The following is a 20395-nucleotide window of genomic DNA, read 5'->3' as shown; positions in this document are numbered from 1 at the left end:
CTTTCTTTCTTTCTTTCTTTCTTTCTTTCTTTCTTTCTTTCTTTCTTTCTTTCTTTTTCTTTCTTTCTACTTTTCTCCCTTTTATTCTGGGCCGTGTGGTGCTGCAGCCAGGAGTCAGTGCTGTGCCTCTGAGGTGGGAGAGCCAACTTCAGGACACTGGTCCACAAGAGACCTCCCAGCTCCACATAATATCAAATGGCGAAAATCTCCCAGAGATCTCCATCTCAACAACAGCACCCAGCTTCACTCAAAGACCAGCAAGCTACAGTGCTGGACACCCTATACCAAACAACTAGCAAGACAAGAACACAACCCCACTCATTAGCAGAGAGACTGCCTAAAATCATAATAAGTCCACAGACACCCCAAAACACACCACCAGACATGGACCTGCCCACCAGAAAGACAAGATACAGCCTCATCCACCAGAACACAGGCACTAGTCTCCTCCACCAGGAAGCCTACACTACCCACTGAATCAACTTTAGCCACTGGGGACAGGCACCAAAACAATGGGAACTACGAACCTGCAGCCTGCAAAAAGGAGACACCAAACACAGTAAGATAAGCAAAATGAGAAGACAGAAATACACACAGCAGATGAAGGAGCAAGATAAAAACCCAACAGACCTAACAAATGAAGAGGAAATAGGCAGTCTACCTGAAAAAGAATTCAGAATAATGATAGTAAAGTTGATCCAAAATCTTGGAAATAGAATAGAGAAAATGCACGAAACATTTAACAAGGACCTAGAAGAACTAAAGATAAAACAAGCAATGATGAACAACATAATAAATGAAATTAAAAATACTCTAGAAGGGATCAATATCAGAGTAACTGAGGCAGAAGAACAGATAAGTGACCTGGAAGATAAAATAGTGGAAATAACTACTGCAGAGCAGATGAAAGAAAAAAGAATGAAAAGAACTGAGGACAGTCTCAGAGACCTCTGGGACAACATTAAATGCACCAACATTCGAATTATAGGGGACCCAGAAGAAGAAGAGAAAAAGAAAGGGACTGAGAAAATATTTGAAGAGATTATAGTTGAAAACTTCCCTAATATGGGAAAGGAAATAGTGAATCAAGTCGAGGAAGCACAGAGAGTCCCATACAGGATAAATCCAAGGAGAAACACTCCAAGACATATATTTATCAAACTATCAAAAATTAAATACAAAGAAAACATATTAAAAGCAGCAAGGGAAAAACAACAAATAACACACAAGGGAATCCCCATAATGTTAACAGCTGATCTTTCAGCAGAAACTCTGTAAGCCAGAAGGGAGTGGCAGGACATATTTAAAGTGATGAAGGAGAAAAACCTACAACCAAGATTACTCTACCCGGCAAGGATCTCATTCAAATTTGATGGAGAAATTAAAACCTTTACAGACAAGCAAAAGCTGAAAGAGTTCAGCACCACCAAACCAGCTTTACAACAAATGCTAAAGGATCTTCTCTAGGCAAGAAACACAAGAGAAGAAAAAACCCTATAATAACAAACCCAAAACAATTAAGAAAATGGGAATAGGAACATACATATCAATAATTACCTTAAATGTAAATGGATTAAATGCTCCCACCAAAAGACACAGACTGGCTGAATGGATATAAAAACAAGACCCATATATATGCTGTCGACAAGAGACCCACTTCAGACCTAGAGATATATACAGACTGAAAGTGAGGGGATTGAAAAAGATAATCCATGCAAATGGAAACCAAAAGAAAGCTGGAGTAGCAATTCTCATATCAGACAAAATAGACTTTAAAATAAAGACTATTAGAGGAGACAAAGAAGGACACTACATAATGATCAAGGGATCGATCCAAGAAGAAGATACAATTGTAAATATTTATGCACCCAACATAGGAGCACCTCAATACATAAGGCAAATACTGACAGCCATAAAAGGGGAAATCAACAGTAACACATTCATAGTAGGGGAATTAAACACCCCACTTTCACCAATGGACAGATCATCCAAAATGAAAATAAATAGAAACACAAGCTTTAAATGGTACATTAAACAAGATGGACTTAATTGATAATTATAGGACACTCCATCCAAAAACAACAGAATACACATTTTTCTCAAGTGCTCATGAAACATTCTCCAGGATAGATCATATCTTGGGTCACAAATCAAGGCTTGGTAAATTAAGAAAATTGAAATTGTATCAATTATCTTTTCCGACCACAACACTATGAGACTAGATATCAATTACAGGAAAAGATCTGTAAAAAATACAAACACATGGAGGCTAAAAAATACACTAGTTAATAACGAAGTGATCACTGAAGAAATCAAAAAGGAAATTAAAAAATACCTAGAAACAAATAACAATGGAGACACAACGACCCAAAACCTATGGGAAGCAGCAAAAGCAGTTCTAAAAGGGAACTTTATAGCAATACAATCCTACCTTAAGAAACAGGAAACATCTCGAATAAACAACCTAAACTTGCACCTAAAGCAATTAGAGAAAAAAGAACAAAAAACCCCCAAAGTTAGCAGAAGGAAAGAAATCATAAAGATCAGATCAGAAATAAATGAAAAAGAAATGATAGCAAAGATCAATAAAACTAAAAGCTGGTTCTTTGAGAAGATAAACAAAATTGATAAACTGTTAGCCAGACTCATCAAGAAAAAAAGGGAGAAGACTCAAATCAATAGAATTAGAAATGAAAATGGAGAAGTAACAACTAACACTGCAGAAATACAAAAGAACATGAGAGATTACTACAAGCAACTCTATGCCGATAAAATTTACAACCTGGAAGAAATGGACAAATTCTTAGAAATGCACAAACTGCCAAGACTGAATCAGGAAGAAATAGAAAATATGAACAGACCAATCACAAGCACTGAAATTGAAACTGTGATTAAAAATCTTCCAACAAACAAAAGCCCAGGACCAGATGGCTTCACAGACAAATTCTATCAAACATTTAGAGAAAAGCTTACACCTATCCTTCTCACACTCTTCCAAAATACAGCAGAGAGAGGAGAATTCCCAAACTCATTCTATGAGTTTGATACCAAAACCAGACAAGGATGTCACAAAGAAAGAAAACTACAGGCCAATATCACTGATGAACATAGATGCAAAAATCCTCAACATAATAGTAGCCAACAGAATCCAACAGCACATTAAAAGGATCATACAACATGATCAAGTGGGGTTTATTCTAGGAATGCAAGGATTCTTCAATATACGCAAATCAATCAACGTGATACACCATATTAACAAATTGAAGGAGAAAAACCATATGGTCTTCTCAATAGATGCAGAGAAAGCTTTCGACAAAATTCAACACCTCTTTATGATAAAAACCCTGCAGAAAGTAGGCATAGAGGGAAATTTCCTCAACATAATAAAGGCCATATATGACAAACCCACAGCCAACATCGTCGTCAATGGTGAAAAACTGAAAACATTTCCAGTAAGATCAGGAAAAAGACAAGGTTGCCCACTCTTATTCAACATAGTTTTGGAAGTTTTAGCCAGAGCAATCAGAGAAGAAAAGGAAATAAAAGGAATCCAAATCGGAAAAGAAGAGTAAAGCTGTCAATCTTTGCAGATGACATGATACTATACATAGAGAATCGTAAAGATGTTACCAGAAAACTACTAGAGCTAATCAATGAATTTGATAAAGTGCCAGGATACAAAATTAATGCACAGAAATATCTTGCATTCCTATACACTAATGATGAAAAATCTGAAAGTGAAATCAAGAAAACACTCCCATTTACCATTGCAACAAAAAGAATAAAATATCTAGGACTAAACCTACCTAAGGAGACAAAAGTCCTGTATGAAGAAAATTATAAGACACTGATGAAAGAAATTAAAGATGATACAAATAGATGGAGAGATATACCATGTTCTTTGATTGGAAGAATCAACATTGTGAAAATGACTCTACTACCCAAAACAATCTACAGATTCAATGCAATCCCTATCAAACTACCACTGGCATTTTTCACAGAACTAGAACAAAAAATTTTGCAATTTGTATGGAAACACAAAAGACCCCAAATAGCCAAAGCAATCTTGAGAAAGAACACCAGAGCTGGAGTAATCAGGATCCCTGACTTCAGACTACAAGACGAAGCTACAGTAATCAAGACAGTATGGTAGTGGTGCAAAAACAGAAAGATAGATCAATGGAAGAGGATAGAAAGCCCAGAGATAAACCCAGACACATATGGTCACCTTATCTTTGATAAAGGAGGCAGGAATGTACAGTGGAGAAAGGACAGCCTCTTCAATAAGTGGTGCTGGGAAAACTGGACAGGTACATATAAAAGTATGAGATTAGATCACTCCCTAACACCATACACAAAAATAAGCTCAAAATGGATTAAAGATCTAAATGTAAGGCCAGAAACTATCAAACTCTTAGAGGAAAACACATAGACAGAACACTCTATGACATAAATCACAACAAGATCCTTTTGACCCACCTCCTAGAAAAATGGAAATAAAAACAAAAATAAACAAATGGGACCTAATGAAACTTCAAAGCTTTTGCACAGCAAAGGAAACCATAAACAAGACCAAAAGGCAACCCTCAGAATGGGAGAAAATATTTGCAAATGAAGCAACTGACAAAGGATTAATCTCCAAAATTTATAAGCAGCTCATGCAGCTCAATAACAAAAAAACAAACAACCCAATCCAAAAATCGGCAGAAGACCTAAATAGACATTTCTCCAAAGAAGAGATACAGACTGCCAACAAACACATGAAAGAATGCTCAACATCATTAATCATTAGAGAAAAGCAAATCAAAAGTACAGTGAGATACCACCTCACACCAGTCAGAATTGCCATCATCAAAAAATCTAGAAACAATAAATGCTGGAGAGGGTGTGGAGAAAAGGGTACACTCTTGCACTGCTGGTGGGAATGTGAATTGTTACAGCCACTATGGAGAACAGTATGGAGGTCCCTTAAAAACTACAATAGAACTACCATATGACCCAGCAATCCCACTACTGGGCATATACCCTGAGAAAACCATAATTCAAAAAGAGTCATGTACCAAAATGTTCATTGCACCTCTATTTACAATAGCCAGGAGATGGAAACAACCTAAATGCCCATCATCAGATGAATGGATAAAGAAGATGTGGCACATATATACAATGGAATATTACTCAGCAATAAAAAGAAACGAAATTGAGCTATTTGTAATGAGATGGATGGACCTAGAGTCTGTCATACTGAGTGAAGTAAGTCAGAAAGAGAAAGACAAATACCGTATGCTAACACATATATATGGAATTTAAGAAAAAAAAGTATCATGAAGAACCTAGTGGTAAGACGGGAATAAAGACACAGACCTACTAGAGAATGGACTTGAGGATATGGGGAGGGGGAAGGGTAAGCTGTGACAAAGTGAGAGAGTGGCATGGACATATATACACTACCAAATGTAAAATAGATAGCTAGTGGGAAGCAGCCGCATAGCACAGGAAGATCAGCTCGGTGCTTTGTGACCACCTAGAGGGGTGGGATAGGGAGGGTGGGAGGGAGGCAGATGCAAGAGGGTAGAGATATGGGAACATAGCAGAAACTAACACACCATTGTAAAGCAACTATACTCCAATAAAGATGTAAAAAAAAAAAAGGCAGGACAATACTACCAAAAGCAATCTACAGATTTCATGAAATTTCCTATCAAAATACTGATAGCATTTTTCACAGAACTAGAACAAATAATTTTAAAATTTGTATGGAAACACAAAAGACCTTGAATTGCCAAAACAATCTTAAGAAGAACAGAGCTGGAGGTATCACACTCCCTGACTTCAGACTCTACTACAAAGCTACAATAATCCAAATAGTATGGTACTGGCACAAAAACAGACACATAGCTCAATGGAACAGAATAGAGAGCTCTGATAAGCCCAATTTATTGTCAATTAATCTATGACAAGGGAGGCAAGAATATATAATGGAGAAAAGATAGTTTCTTCAAGTGGCACTGGAAAAACTGGACAGCTAAATGTAAAAGAATGAAATTAGAACATTCTCTAACACCGTATACAAATATAAACTCAAAATGGATTAAAGATCTAAATGTAAGATGGGACAATAAAACCCCTAGAGGAAAACATAGACAGAACACTGTTTGCAATAAATCGTAGCAATATTTTCTTGGATCTGCCTCCTAAGGCAAGGGAAACAAAAGCAAAAATAAACAAATGGGACATAATTAAACAAAATCTTTTACACAGCAAAGGGAACCATCGACAAAACAAAAAGACAGCCTACTGAACAGGAAAAAATATTTACAAACGATATGACTGTTAAGGGGTTAATATCCAAAATGTATAAACACTTCATACAATTCAACATCAAAAAAGCAAACACCCAATTAAAAATGGTCAGAAGACGTGAATAGACATTTTTCCAAAGAAGACATACATATGGCCAACAGGCACATGAAAATATGTTCAACATCACTAATCATCAGATAAATGCAAATTAAAACCACAGTGGAATATCACCTCACACCTGTCAGAAGGGCTATGATCAAAAAGAACACAAATTACAAACGTTGGGGAGGATGTGGAGAATAGGGAACCCTTGTACACTTTTGGTGGGAATGTAAATTGGTGCAGCCACTATGGAAAACAGTATGGAGGTTTCTCAAAAAACTAAAAGTAGAACTACCACCGATCTGGCAATTGCACTCCTGGGTATATATATCCTTAAAAAACTGAAAACACTAATTTGAAAAGATACATACACCCCAATGTTCATAATAGCAGTATTTACAATTGCCAAGATATAAAAGCAACCTAAGTATCCATCAACAGATGAATGGATAAAGAAGATGGGATATACACACACACACACACACACACACACACACACAAAGGAATACTACTTAGCCATAAAAAAGAATGAAATATTGCCATTTGCAGCAACAAGAATGGACTTAGAGGGCATTATGCTTATTTCAAAGACAGACAAAGACAAATATTGTATGATCTCATTTTTATGTGGAACCTAAAAAATAAAACAAACTAGTGAATATAACAAAAAAGAAACAGACTCAGAGATATAGAGAACAAACTAGTGGTTACCAGTGGAGAGAAAAATGGGAGGAGGGGCAACATAAGAGTAGGGGATTAAGAGGTATAAACTATTATGCATAAAATAAGCTACAAGGGGCTTCCCTGGTGGCGCAGTGGTTGGGAGTCTGCCTGCCGATGCAGGGGACGCAGGTTCGTGTCCTGGTCCGGGAGGATCCCATGTGCCACGGAGCAGCTGGACCCATGAGCCATGGCCACTGAGCTTGTGCATCCGGAGCCTGTGCTCCGCAACAGGAGAGGCCACAGCAGTGAGAGGCCCGCATACCGCAAAAAAAAAAAAAAAAAAAAAAAGGCTACCAGGATATATTGTACAACACAGGGAATATAACCAATATTTTATAATAACTGTAAATGGAGTATAATCTTTGAAAATTGTAAGTCACTATGTTGTACACCTGAGACTTCTATAACATTGCGAAATAACTATACTTCAACAAATAAGAAAGAGAGAGTAGGAGAGAAGGAGAGAAAGAGAAAGAAAGAAAGAAGAAAGAAAGAAAGAAAGAAAGAAAGAAAGAAAGAAAGAAAGAAAGAAAGAAAGAAAGAAAGAGAAAGAAAAGAAAAGGAAAACTGCCAGCTAGACACTCGAGGGGCAGGATCAGAAGAGAGGGGGCAGGGTAAATTTTCCACCCCACCCCCAGTGTTTCTGGGCAGCCCTAGTGCTGGGTTCTTCAGCTGTCCATCATCCTGGAAGCAGCTGGTCCAGGTGGTGTCCTGACTCTCTGAGAGCTCCAGGTTCAAGGGCTTGTGGGCTTCAACATGATGGTTTGAAGTGAGAATGTCACCATTTTTGAGCCCCAATCGTTTTTCTTTGGCTCACTTGACATATCCGGACACTGGACAGATGGAGGTGGAATGGAGTGAGAGCAAGGCAAGAGCTAGAAGAAAGGATTGTGACTGGTTGGGTCCCTCTGGGACAGTGACTAGAAGCATTTCACAGTTAGGAATGGGGGGCTGGGCTGTAGGGATGTCATGAGGGTCTCATTGTGACACACTCCTTGCCCAGTGGAGTGGGGATTGGCTAAGAAAACAGAGTGGGGGGGATAAATCAGAGGTTGGTTGCCAGGACCTGAGCCCAACAGGGAGATGGGCTCAGAGAGATGGCGCTCCCAACCTCTTTGACCCCTTCACACCTCCTCTAACGAGAACTCCAACTTCCTCCCCTCTCTCTCCTCAGTAGGGCTCAGGGCAGGCGCCTGCTGATACTTCTGAGCCCAGCAGAAGCAGATCACAGGCTTCTCTCACTGTGGGTCAGTGGCAGGGTGGGGCTGGCTGTACCATGCTAATGAGACCTGCCGAGAGAAGCCCGATGCAGGGGCTGCATTGAGGGTGCCCCAGCCATCTCACATCCTCTCCCCGTTTCCACTTGTGGCCCACCCACCTCCAGCTTCTCTCCTTGTTTGGGTCCTGCTCTTAGGTTTCCTTAAAAAAAAAACCCTGTCTCCAGGCTCCCCTTTGACTTTCCTGGTGATCTGTCCCTTCATATCCGTGCCAGCCTGGGGTCATCAGGCCTGCTTCAAAATGAAAGAAACCTGGTGGAGATGGTTCCTTGAATGTCCTGGACCACAGTGCAGGTGAGAAATGCACCCTATCAGAGCAAAAAGGAATGGTCTCATAACAGCATCATTTTGAAGATGGGGCTCAGAGTACACATCTTCCTTAAATTCAGTCTATGAGAGCCCCACAAAGATCATACTCTTTGCAAATTCTAGCAGACAGTTTGCCGCAGTTTGGGAGAGAGGCCTCAAAAGCATGACCACATCTCCTGGCCCCCATAACAGGTTCCAAGATTGCACCACAGCTCCTCAGTTGGCAGGATGGCAGGTTTATGGGCTTCTTCTACCTGGAGAGCTTCACTTCCATCACTGGGGCCCACCTGAGGAATCCCCAAGAACCACTCTGCAAAGGTACAATCAAATGCCCACTCTGCACCTCTGAAATCATTCACGAACAAAACATGTATAAATTGACCTGTCTTCTGTGTGTGGCTTCCTATGTGGCAGATATTGAAGAAAAGGCAAAAGTAAGACTCTGTTCCTTTCCTTTAGGAGCTCGTGGTTCATTGGATGAGCCAGAGAAGGAAACAATAATTGACTCTAATCAGAGACAGAGTGTGGCCACAGTGGGGGAGAGGAGTGAGCACACAGGTAGGAAGTCCAGAGAAGAGGGCTGGCACAGACCACTGAAATCAGTGCAGCCTTCCTGGGAGAGATGTGAGCTTTGGAGGAAGAATGAGATTTTTAAGTGGGGTGGGAAGAGTGTTCCAGGGAGAGGTATTGTGTGGCCAATGCCCTTCTTCTTTGATCCCCTTCATACCTGCAGCCATTCCCTTCTCAACTCTCTCCTTGCTCAGCACAGCCACAGTGACTCTTCCAATCACAATGCTCAAAACTCCCACTTCTACAAAGAACATCATGGTTGGTGACTCTGCTTCTTCTGACTCGACCTCCCTTCTCTGCTCTTTCCTGTCTCTTGTGTTCTTCCCACCTACCCAACCTCCACACTCCCAAGAGAGCAGGTAGAAAATTACACTCCTGAATCCCACCTTTGCTTGGGTATGACTTGAATATTTTCTGAGTCAACATGGTGAACGTATTTCTCAAAATTTGCTATGAGAGATTAAGTCTAAAGCAGACTCTGCCCCTTAGAATGTAAATTCACCTACAAGGAGAAAGGAAAAGGACAACTGCCCACCCTTTTGGATGCTGAGTGTCCTTATGCACCCTTCAACGCATGTTAGAACTTATATAAAACAATGTAACTGTGTATTTCCACCAAACAAAATACAGCTTTCTTCTGTATATCTGAAGACATTTTCACCCTCTCTCCATAATAAGGAAATGCACAGTTCCAACAGTCATTATATACATTGCTGACTATATTAATTATTCTTCAGAATTCATCATGGCTCCACTGAATATTCTGTTACCTGAAAACTAAATTATAAAATTAAAGTCCAAGCCAAGGCAAATTTGAGAAAGAGAAAACAGAGCTGGAGGAGTCAGAATCTCTGGCTTCAGACTATACTACAAAGGTACAGTCAACAAAACAATATTGTACTGGCACAAAAACAGAAATATAGATTAATGGAACAGGATAGAAAGCCCAGAAATAAACCCATGCACCTATGGTCAATGAATCTACTACAAAGGAGGTAAGACTATACAATGGAGAAAAGACAGTCCTTCAATAAATGGTGCTGGGAAAACTGGCCAGCTACATGTAAAAAAAATTAAATTAGGACATTCTTTAACACCATGCACAAAAATAAACTCAAAATCAATTAAAGACATAAATGTAAGACTGGATACTATAAAACTCTTAGAGAAAAGTATAGGCAGAGCTCTCTTTAACATAAATTGCAGCAATATCTTTTTTGATCCATCTCCTAGCATAATGGAAATAAAACCAAATGGGACCTAATTAAACTCAAAAGCTTTTGCACAGCAAAGGAAACCATAAACAAAAGTAAAAGACAACCCAAAGAATGGGAGAAAGTATTTGCAAACCATGCGACTGACAAGGGATTAATCTTCAATATTTACAAACAGCTCATGTGGCTGAATATAAAAAAAAACACCAAACAACCCGACCAAAAAATGGGCAGAAGACTGAAACAGACATTTGTCCAAAGAAGACATACTGATGGCCAACAGGCACATGAAAAGATTCTCAACATCACTAATTATTAGAGAAACGAAAATCAAAATTACAGTGAGATATCACCTCACACCAATCAGAAAGGCCATCATTAAAAAGTCTACAAACAATAAATGCTGGAAAGGATGTGGAGAAAAGGGAACCCTCCTACACTTCTGGTGGAAATGTGCATTGGTTCAGCCACTATGGAGAACAGTATGGAGGTTCCTTAAGAAACTAAAAATAGAGCTACTCTATGATCCAGTAAACCCACTCCTGAGCATAAATCTGGAGAAAAACACGGTTTGAAAAGACATGCATCCCAATGTTCATTACAGTGCTGTTTACAATATCCAAGACATAGAAGCAACCTAAATGTCTGTCGATAGATCAATGGATAAAGAAGATGTGGTACATATATACAATGGAATATTACTCACCCATAAAAAAGAATGAAATAATGCCATTTGCAGCAACATGGATGGACCTGGAGATTATCATACTAAGTAAGGCAAAGAAATACAAATATATGACATTGCTTATATGAGGAATCTTAAAAACAATGATACAAATGAACTTATTTATAAAATAGAAACAGACTCACAGACTTAGAGAACAAATTTATGGTTACCAGGGGGGGAAAGGTTGGGGGAGAGGGATAGATTGAGAGTTTGGGATTGACATGTACACACTGCTATATTTAAAATAGATAGCCAACAAGGGCCTACTGTATAGCACAGGGAACTCTGCTCAATTCTCTGTAATAACCTAAATGAGAAAGGAATTTGAGAAAGAATCGATACACGTATATGTATAACTGAATCACTCTGCTGTACACCTGAATCTAACACAACGTTGTTAATCAGCTATACTCCAATATAAAATTTTTAAAATTTTTAAATTAAAAATTAAAAAAAGAAAAAAATTAAATCTAATAATTTGTATATATGTAAAACAGTGGTAGGAGAGAAAAGATCAAAATGGTGAATATGTACTATCAACACATACATATTACAAGCAAAGAAAAAATGCAAAGCTATTGTCATACTTGTTCCTGTAATTTGTCAGGGGGCCCTGATTAAAATCTGTAGCTTCTTTCTTTCACTACTTATTCTGTATTTCCCCTGCCCTCACTCAGAACCTCAATTAGTCTCAGTTCTGTATCAAGTGGAGTGATCCAAAACTATATTCCCAAAGGGTCTGAGTCCTCAATCCTGCCACCTTTTAGTTGTAGTAGTTTTCCATTAATCTTTACAATTGAGCATGGAAGCACAAAGAGGCACTCCAAGAATCCCCTGGGCTCCTAACATAGCCCTTATTGCCCCCACTGGGTAGCAGCAACCTCCCTTACCCCTTGGAAATCAGGATCAATCACACTGGACAGTACTCTCTTTTTGTTGGTTCAATGGAATAAAGAGTGTAAAGTATTCAGATAGAAGTCTCATAATTGCTATGTCCTCTGATATTAATTCCTTGAGGATTAACCCTCTGAACTATCATAACTCTAATTTGCTGGGACAAAATACAAAAATTCTGCAAATGGGTTACTAGATGTAATTGTCACAGGAGCCACACTCAATTCTATTCCTCTCTCACAGAGCAATGTATTCCAGCCATGGGGGAGACAACACCATATAATTGTCTCTGACACAAAGTATGTACTGTTTAAACTGTTAAACACAGCCGAACCTCTCCCAACAGATGCCACACTGAATCTAAGCCCTTCTACCTTTCAATTAGGCCAGCCACTTCCAGGTGATGGGGTGCGTGGTAAGAGCAGTTAATGTTATGGGCATGAGTCCATTGCTGAACATTCTTTGCTGTGAAATGAGCTCCTTGATTCAATACAACAATGGGTGAATTATCATGAAAGTGCATAAGGCATCCTGTGAGTCCACAAATGCTGTTGCTGGCAGAAGCATTACAGGCAAGGAAGGAAAATCCTTTGTACTTCAGGGTCATCCCTGCAGTGCTAATAGCTGGCCATTTTTCTGTATTACCAGCTAATTGTGCAGACCCAGATGTAAACCAGTTTCAAGTGTTTTCCTCAGTCAGTTAGTCATCAGGAACATTTCATGAGGCCATAAGCATGGATCGAAAGAGAGCAGAAAATGCAACAGGAATTCATGTCAAAGGAGTCTGAGCCCCCTGCTCATGCAACCTACTCAGGTTTTCCCAACTTACTCAAATCTGATCTCTTACATACCATTTACATTTGATGTTAAATTGCTTCTGCACATGCTCAAACTTATGGCCAAGTGTGTTCATGATGGGAAGTTCAGGCCACAGGACTACCTCATGTTCTGGAGTTAGGAGTTCAGTATCTACCAAGGCCCAGTAGCAAACCAGAAGCTACTCTCCAAAAGAGAATAGTTATCTCCAGAAGTGGGTATTTTCTAAAAACCCCCAGAAATCAAGCTGTTGTTCTCCTGTTCATGTTTGTGAGAAGCTCCATACATCAACTGTATTTGCCACACTTTGAGCATCATTGGACCTGCTGGAGCATAAGCACCAGGCTGTAGAGCAGCTTGTATTACAGCCTGGACTTATCACAGAGCTTCATCTTTCTCTGGCTTAACTTGAAACTGTCCTTCTCATGAGCAACTCTGTAGATGAGTCAAGAGAGTATACTCACCTGTGATATATGTTGCCTCTCAATTCCAAAAAGGTCTACCAAGAGTTATGTACCTTTGTTCATGGTAGGTGGTACAAGGTGTGGAACCTGGTCTTTTGCCACAGACTACTGAAACCCTGGAAACTACACTCAGGTGACACCTCCCTGGATTTTCATTGGCTGTATCTCCCATAATGTGGTTCACATATGTCTTAATAAAGGCATCTAAAGTTCTTCTTCCTGCTCATCAAATCCAATCAGCATAATCTTAATATAGTGAACCAGTGTTATGTTTTGTGGAATGTCAAGTCAATATCTCTGTAGACTATATTATGGCAGAGAAAAGAATAGACCTGGCCCCATGGTGCTGTGAAGGTATGCGGTGACCACTGATAGGTAAAAGCAACTTTCTGGTGGTCCTTGCAAGTTGATATGAAGAAAAAGGCATTAGCTGGGTTAGCAGCTATATACAAAGTTCCAGGGGCCATGTTGATTTGCTCCAGGAACATTTTTATTTTTTTTATATTTTATTATTTTAAAAAATATTTACTTATTTATTTGGTTGCACCGGATCTTAGTTGCGGCATGCAGGATCTTCCTTGTGGCATGTGGGATCTTTAGTTGCAGCATGTGGGTCTTTTTAGTTGCGGCATGTGAACTCTTAGTTGCGGAATGCATGCAGGATCTAGTTCCCTGACCAGGGATCGAACCTGGGCCCCCTGCATTGGGAGAACAGATCCATATAACCACTGGACCACCAGGGAAGTCCCTCCAGTAAAATTTTTAAATCTGACCTTGCAATCATAATTAGAGTCCCTGCCTCAGTTAATAATAACCCACAGTCAATCTCCAAAATTCATTTGAGTTCTGCACAGGCCAAACTGGTGAGTTTAAATATGATAGATATCACCATCCCTGCTTCTTTCAAGTCTTGGACTGTGGCATTAATCCATAGAGTTCCCTGAGTGATGCTGTTTTTCTTCTGGTTTTCTGTTTTACTTCTTAGTAGGGAGGGGAAGTTGTAGGGTCTTTCATTTGTCAAGCTTACACACCAAAAAGGCAAGGCACAGGCTGGGGTATACCCACTGCTGAGGAGCCAATTCTAGACTGCAGCTAAGCAGTTTTATATTCTGTAACTCTATTCTGAGGGGTGGTGGTGGATGGGACAGGAAGCCTCATACCTCCTCAGAACCCAAGAGGCAGTGGCAGCCTTCAGGGAACATAGGAAAGTGAGTAAGATATGGCCCAGAGCCACTCTCACAGACCTTCCATCCTCTTGTGTTCCAGGGGGGGTCACAAGGTGTTCTGCCAAAAGTCAGATTACCTGTTATTCAAACCTTTGCCTGTGAGGCTCATGTTGTTATATGCAAGGTTGCCAGGGTGCCCAGGTGGAGCCATTCCCCTACATGTCCACACCCTTTGGCCTTTTACATATTCAACCAAGAATTCTTGGTAGCAAAGGCCATCCCATCACATGCTCTAAGTAACTGATAATGGACAATCACATTGTCCTGGACTTTCTGCTGGCCAGTTACTGTGGTGTGTGTGTGTGGTTGCCAACACCTCATGCTGCACCTGGGTTTATGACATAGTTAACTGACTTGGCCCAGATGGAGAGTCATACTAGCATAGACCCTCTTGTCCAGTGTTGCCCAAGACATGAAACAGATTCGGTCTAAGTCTCTATCAGTGCACTTATGCTATAGAATTTAGAAGAATCAGTAGTCAATGAGAAATGTACAAAAATGTCTAACAATAATATCAGTGTCCACAAAGTCAATTTTGTTCTGTTGTTTCAAGTGGAGGCTATTCCTTTCTGGTATCAGTGGCTATTAGGAGGTTTCTGATGAAGATTCAATGCTGGCCAGCATATTGGAGGGTGGCGGTGGCAGTCTGGGTTAAATTGACCAAATTCCCTGCAGACAAATAGCTCAGAGTGAGATTAGGTACCTCCTCTACCCCTGACATCTCAGGCTCTAAAGTGTTTTCTTCCCATCAGCCAGGGTATCTTCCACAGCCAGATAATCAGAATGACCAGTTCCTGCACCTGTCACTCCATCATGTTTGAAGAATCCTTCCCGTGTCTTACCCACACCATAAACTCAGATTCATCCCAATGTAGCTCAGCAGTATATATACTTTGTACTACTCTTGAAAATTTCTCTCACACCCTGATGTGTGGTTGCAACAGGACCACCTTAGGAGTTATGGTGGAATATGACAACGTCATATTCCTGATCATTATCGTAGGCACAATTGCCTCAATTAAACAAATATAGCCAGATGGCAAAAGAAACACCAGATAAGAGTTGCCCACCCTCCGTTCTTTTTTGCTACTCTGAAACTCCAGTAGCCCAGTTTCCCAAGAGGTAAGCATGGGAGGTACAGCAAGAAGGGTTAATTATGCAGTATGGGAATCTTACAAGCAGTCTAGGTCTCCTCCATCCCCCAGCATGACCAACATTCTATTTAAATAGGTGGTACTATTTCTAGGAATTGCTACTTTTAGACCCCAAAGTGTCTTTATGAAGAGTATGCCCCACTGGGAGCTGAGTCTATTTTGTCAATTATCTTGGTCAGTTTTTCCTTTCAGAGGGGCCCATTCCATCCTTTAAGGGCACCTGCTACCTGGCAGTACAGGTTTGACAAGCTTGTGTATTCCAGTGATGTTCATCATCGAAGGATTCTTTCTCTTTGGCATCCACATGGGTCACAAACAGAGGGTTTGGGCCTTGTGCAATGTGCTGCCATAAGGTTTGTCCCCATAGAAAATGAAACTTTTTCATCCAGTTGTCCCACCACGGTGACTGCCTCAGTTGCCTCAGAGTCAGTGAAAATATAATAAGGTGCACTTGGGCTGGGGGTGGGGGGGTGTTTCCAGGCAAGCCTCAGTCTACAGCTCCCTCCACTGAGCAGAGTTCCCTTTACCATGCACAGTTTTAAGCAGTTTTATTTGGGTATACCCCATCATCCTTTAATTAGCCAGTCTGTCTGTGAACCAGGCCCAGGTAGCCTCAGGAAACTGGGTGTAACAAAGCCTGGAAGAAGCCAGAGTGGCTGGCACAGACCCTCCATCTGAGATAGCCGTGTTTGGCCAATGAGTGGGCACTTTTTCATGTACCTGTAAGATGTCATTAATGCCTGGTTTAATTTCCTGGATATACCATTTCCATTAGTAATGGAGGCTTGTTTGGCAATACCCACTTTGTTGGTGTTCTTATTTCTGACCCATCTCAGGATAGGGATGTCAGTGTGTAGTACCACCTGCTGTTACTTTTTTAGCTTTTCAGTATCCACTAGAACCCAATAAGAAGCACTGACAGTCTCTCAAATGGAGTATACCAGGTGGCAGTGTCAGGCACAGGTACTGCACAGTGACATTCTCAAGTTGTTAAAAACATCATTCTCGGGAATTCCCTTGTGATCCAGTGGTTAGGACTCCGGTTTCACAGCTGGGGCCCGGGTTCGATCCCCGTTTGGGAAACTAAGATCCCACGAGCCAGGCAGCATGGCCAAAAAAAACAAAACAAACAAGAAAAAACCATAATTCTCTGCGCCAGTGCTGGGTTGAGGGCTCCTGGGCTCCCCCACTTGTGAGTGGGCGGCCATCAGGCGTGGAGTCCGGCGCCTGTGGTAATGGGTTTTAAAAAATCCATCTTGAAGAAGAAAGATCTTAAGCAATATAAATTCAGAAGCTCATGAAAAGAGGCCTCCAATCCTAACGAGATATATCACCTCATATTGCAAATGTTGGCAAAATGAAGCATTACTTGTGTGGCTGCTGTGAGCTTTCAACAATGTAGCAGCCACATTTCCCACTCGGAAAGTCCTCTTTCCAGCGACAGCTGTATGGAATCAAAACCCGGGATGCAGTATTTCACTTGAGGAGGGATGGATTTCAAAACTTGTATCCCAGAATCCTTCTCCCATTAATGCAGAAGACAGCTACGCTGGCACTTACATTTTGCCTCTATGAGGATTTATCTTGCCTTCCCTGTAAGCCTATCAGTTCCCCAGAGTTTGCAACCCTGAGCCCAGCAGCAGTACTTGGGGGAGTCAACAGAAGAAATTTTCACTCCATTGGAAAGAGTTCAAATATTGCTTCAAGACCACAAGCATCACGACAAATTTACAAACACCTACCAGGCTTTCAAGGCACTGAAATGCCATGGAATTAGTATTTATCGAGGTTTGGTGCCCATTCTTTTCTGTGCCACAGTCGGTGCACACATAACACTCAGGGTGGTGGGGAAGGTCCCGCAGGTTCAAAAAGCACGCCGGCAATGCCAATTCCACATTTATCACACATGAGCAACTTCAGGGAATTTCCAATTCATGCAGCCACTTTGGTGACTGGAGCCTTAACACTTCTGAATCCTGATGGCTTGTTGGGATCCCCTTTCTCCTCAGACTCCAAGATTTCCTGCAAAACCAGGAATGAAGAGGACTGTTTCAGAGCCTCATTTAACTCCTGTTTCTCTGAAGAAGACTTCAGAATCTTTGTCAATGACAAGTCTGCTTGGAAGCCAAGAATGGTCTAAGGCTCTGCCATTCATCTCCTGCCCACTGGCTGCTTTCTTTGACTCCAAGGCATAGTTGAAGTTGGAGATGTTTTCAGAAGAGTAGAGGTCAGCTGGGTTGTTGTACTGGTTTGTGATGACCCTGTGGGTAGAACTGGAGGCAGGTGAGACGGTAAAGGGCATGGAATTTTGGTTGTGGGCACTTCCTATATGTAGGACCTCTTGGGGTTCAGAGACTAAATTCATCGTGTATGGGTGATGTTTCCCTTCCTCTGTCACCAGAGGAGACCATATTTTCTTTCAGATCTGGCTACTATGAGAGTCATATTGTCTGTGCAGCCCTTGATTTTGTTCTGAGCTTCCAAGTGCATCATATTGCTGGTATTTTCCCCATTAATGGCTGTGATTACACACAGAATTAGCTATAGCAGCCTTGCTTTTGGGAGTGACCCAGGAACTAGTGAGAGGCTGCTTGAAATCCTTGCCCCCCACAAGGCAGAAGCTCCAGGGTCCCTGGCCATGAGGATTATTTGCAGGGTGGTCATAGCAAGGCGATGGGGGGTGGCAAACCGAGGGGACAGATGGGGCAGGACACAGAGTGATGCACTGTGCTCCCCGGCAGCTGTCCTGCTAGGAGGTTTTGAATGCTGAAGAATGGCGATCAGCAGTGCAGAGTTTTAAATCTAGCGACAGCAGCAGTAAACCAGCCAGCCCAAGAAGAGGTTATGCTGCAGCAGGAGCAGAATAAAATAAAACAAAAAAGAAGAAAAAGTACACCTACATGTTCCTAGATGGAATTATATAACAAACATAATCGTATCAGTGTGGTAGATTGAGTTACAGCCTCCATTTATGACTTCCTTCTGTTGTGTTACAGACCCACACCTTTCCCAATGCCTCAGGGTAGGAAGACAGGAATTCTTCACTTCTGAATTTTAAACTAAGTCATATGATAGCCTTGGCCACTGAGATGTTGGTGGACGAGACGCAAGCTAATGATAAAAGCGTTTGCATGGATGGGAAATTGGTTCAAGATGGTGGAATAGAAGGACGTGTGCTCACTCCCTCTTGCAAGAGCACTAGAATCACAACTAACTGCTGAAAAATCATCGATAGGAAGACCCTGGAACTCACCAAAAAAGATACCCCCCATCCAAATACAAAGTAGAAACCACAATGAGATGGTAGGAGGGGCGCAATCACAATAAAATCAAATCCCATAACCACTGGGTAGGTCCCTCACAAACTGAAGGACAATTATACCACAGAAGTCCACCCACTGGAGTGAAGGTTCTGAGCCTCACGTGAGGCTTCCCAACCTGGGGTTCCGGAAATGGGAGGAGGAATCCCCAGAGGATCATTCTTTGAAGGCTAGCGGGATTTGATTGCACGACTTTGACAAGATTGGGGAAAACAGAGACTCCACTTTTGGAGGGGACACACAAAGTAGTGTGTGCATCAGGAAGCAGGGGGAAGGAGCAGTGACCCAATAGGAGGCTGAACCAGACCTACCAGATAGTATTGGAGGGACTCCTGCAGAGGTGGGGGTGGTTGTGGTTCACTGTGGGGACAAGGACACTGGCAGCAGAAGCTCTGGGAAGTATTCTTGGAATGAGCCCTCTCAGAGTCCACCATTAGCCCCACCAAAGAGCCTGTAGCCTCCAGTGCTGAGTCGCCTCAGGCAAAAAACAAACAGGGAGGGAACTCAGCCCCACCCATTAGCAGAAAGCAGATTAAAGTTTTACTGAGCTCTGCCCACAAAAGCAACACTCAGCTCTACCCACCACCAGTCCCTCCCATCAGGAAACTGGCACAAGCCTCTTAGATAGCCTCACCCACCAGAGGGCAGATGGCAGAAGCAAGAAGAACTACAATCCTGCAAACTGTGGAACAAAAACCACATTCACAGAAAGACAGACAAAATGAAAAGGCAGAGGGCTATGTACCAAATGAAGGAACAAGATAAAACCCCAGAAAAACAACTAAATGAAGTGAAGATAAGCAACCTTTCAGGAAAAGAATTCAGATTAATGATAGTGAAGATGATCCAGGATTTCAGAAAAAGAATGGAGGCAAAGATTGAGAAGATGGGAGAAATGTTTAACAAAGACCAAGAAGAATTAAAGAACAAACAAACAGAGATGAACAATACAATAACTGAAATGAAAAATACACTAGAAGGAATAAATAGCAGAATAACTGAGGCAGAAGAATGGATAAGTGACCTGGAAGACAGAATGGGGGAATTCACTGTCTTGGAACAGGATAAAGAAAAAAGAATGAAAAGAAATGAAGACAGCCTAAGAGACCTCTGGGGCAACATTAAATGCACCAGCATTCTCATTATAGGGGTCCCAGAAGGAGAAGAGAGAGAGAAAGGACCCAAGAAAATATTTGAAGATATTATAGTTGAAAACTTCCCTAACATGGGAAAGGAAATACCACCCAAGTCTGGGAAAGGCAGAGAGTTCCAGGCAGGATAAACCCAAAGAGAAACATG

The 20395-nt window shown here is 41.3% G+C and overlaps 1 pseudogene; it reads right to left on the bottom strand.

Moving 5' to 3' along the window:
- Positions 1 to 18440, bottom strand: part of LOC114894277 — a 31938-nt pseudogene extending 13498 nt beyond the window's left edge.
- Positions 18441 to 20395: the final 1955 nt, after the last annotated feature.

The sequence above is a fragment of the Monodon monoceros genome, unplaced genomic scaffold (assembly GCF_005190385.1).
Source record: "Monodon monoceros isolate NGI ecotype Baffin Bay Population unplaced genomic scaffold, NGI_Narwhal_1 Super_Scaffold_13, whole genome shotgun sequence".
Lineage (NCBI taxonomy): Eukaryota > Metazoa > Chordata > Mammalia > Artiodactyla > Monodontidae > Monodon > Monodon monoceros.
Note: the sequence above shows the minus strand (reverse complement) of the source record. Positions and strands in the feature narration are given on the sequence as shown.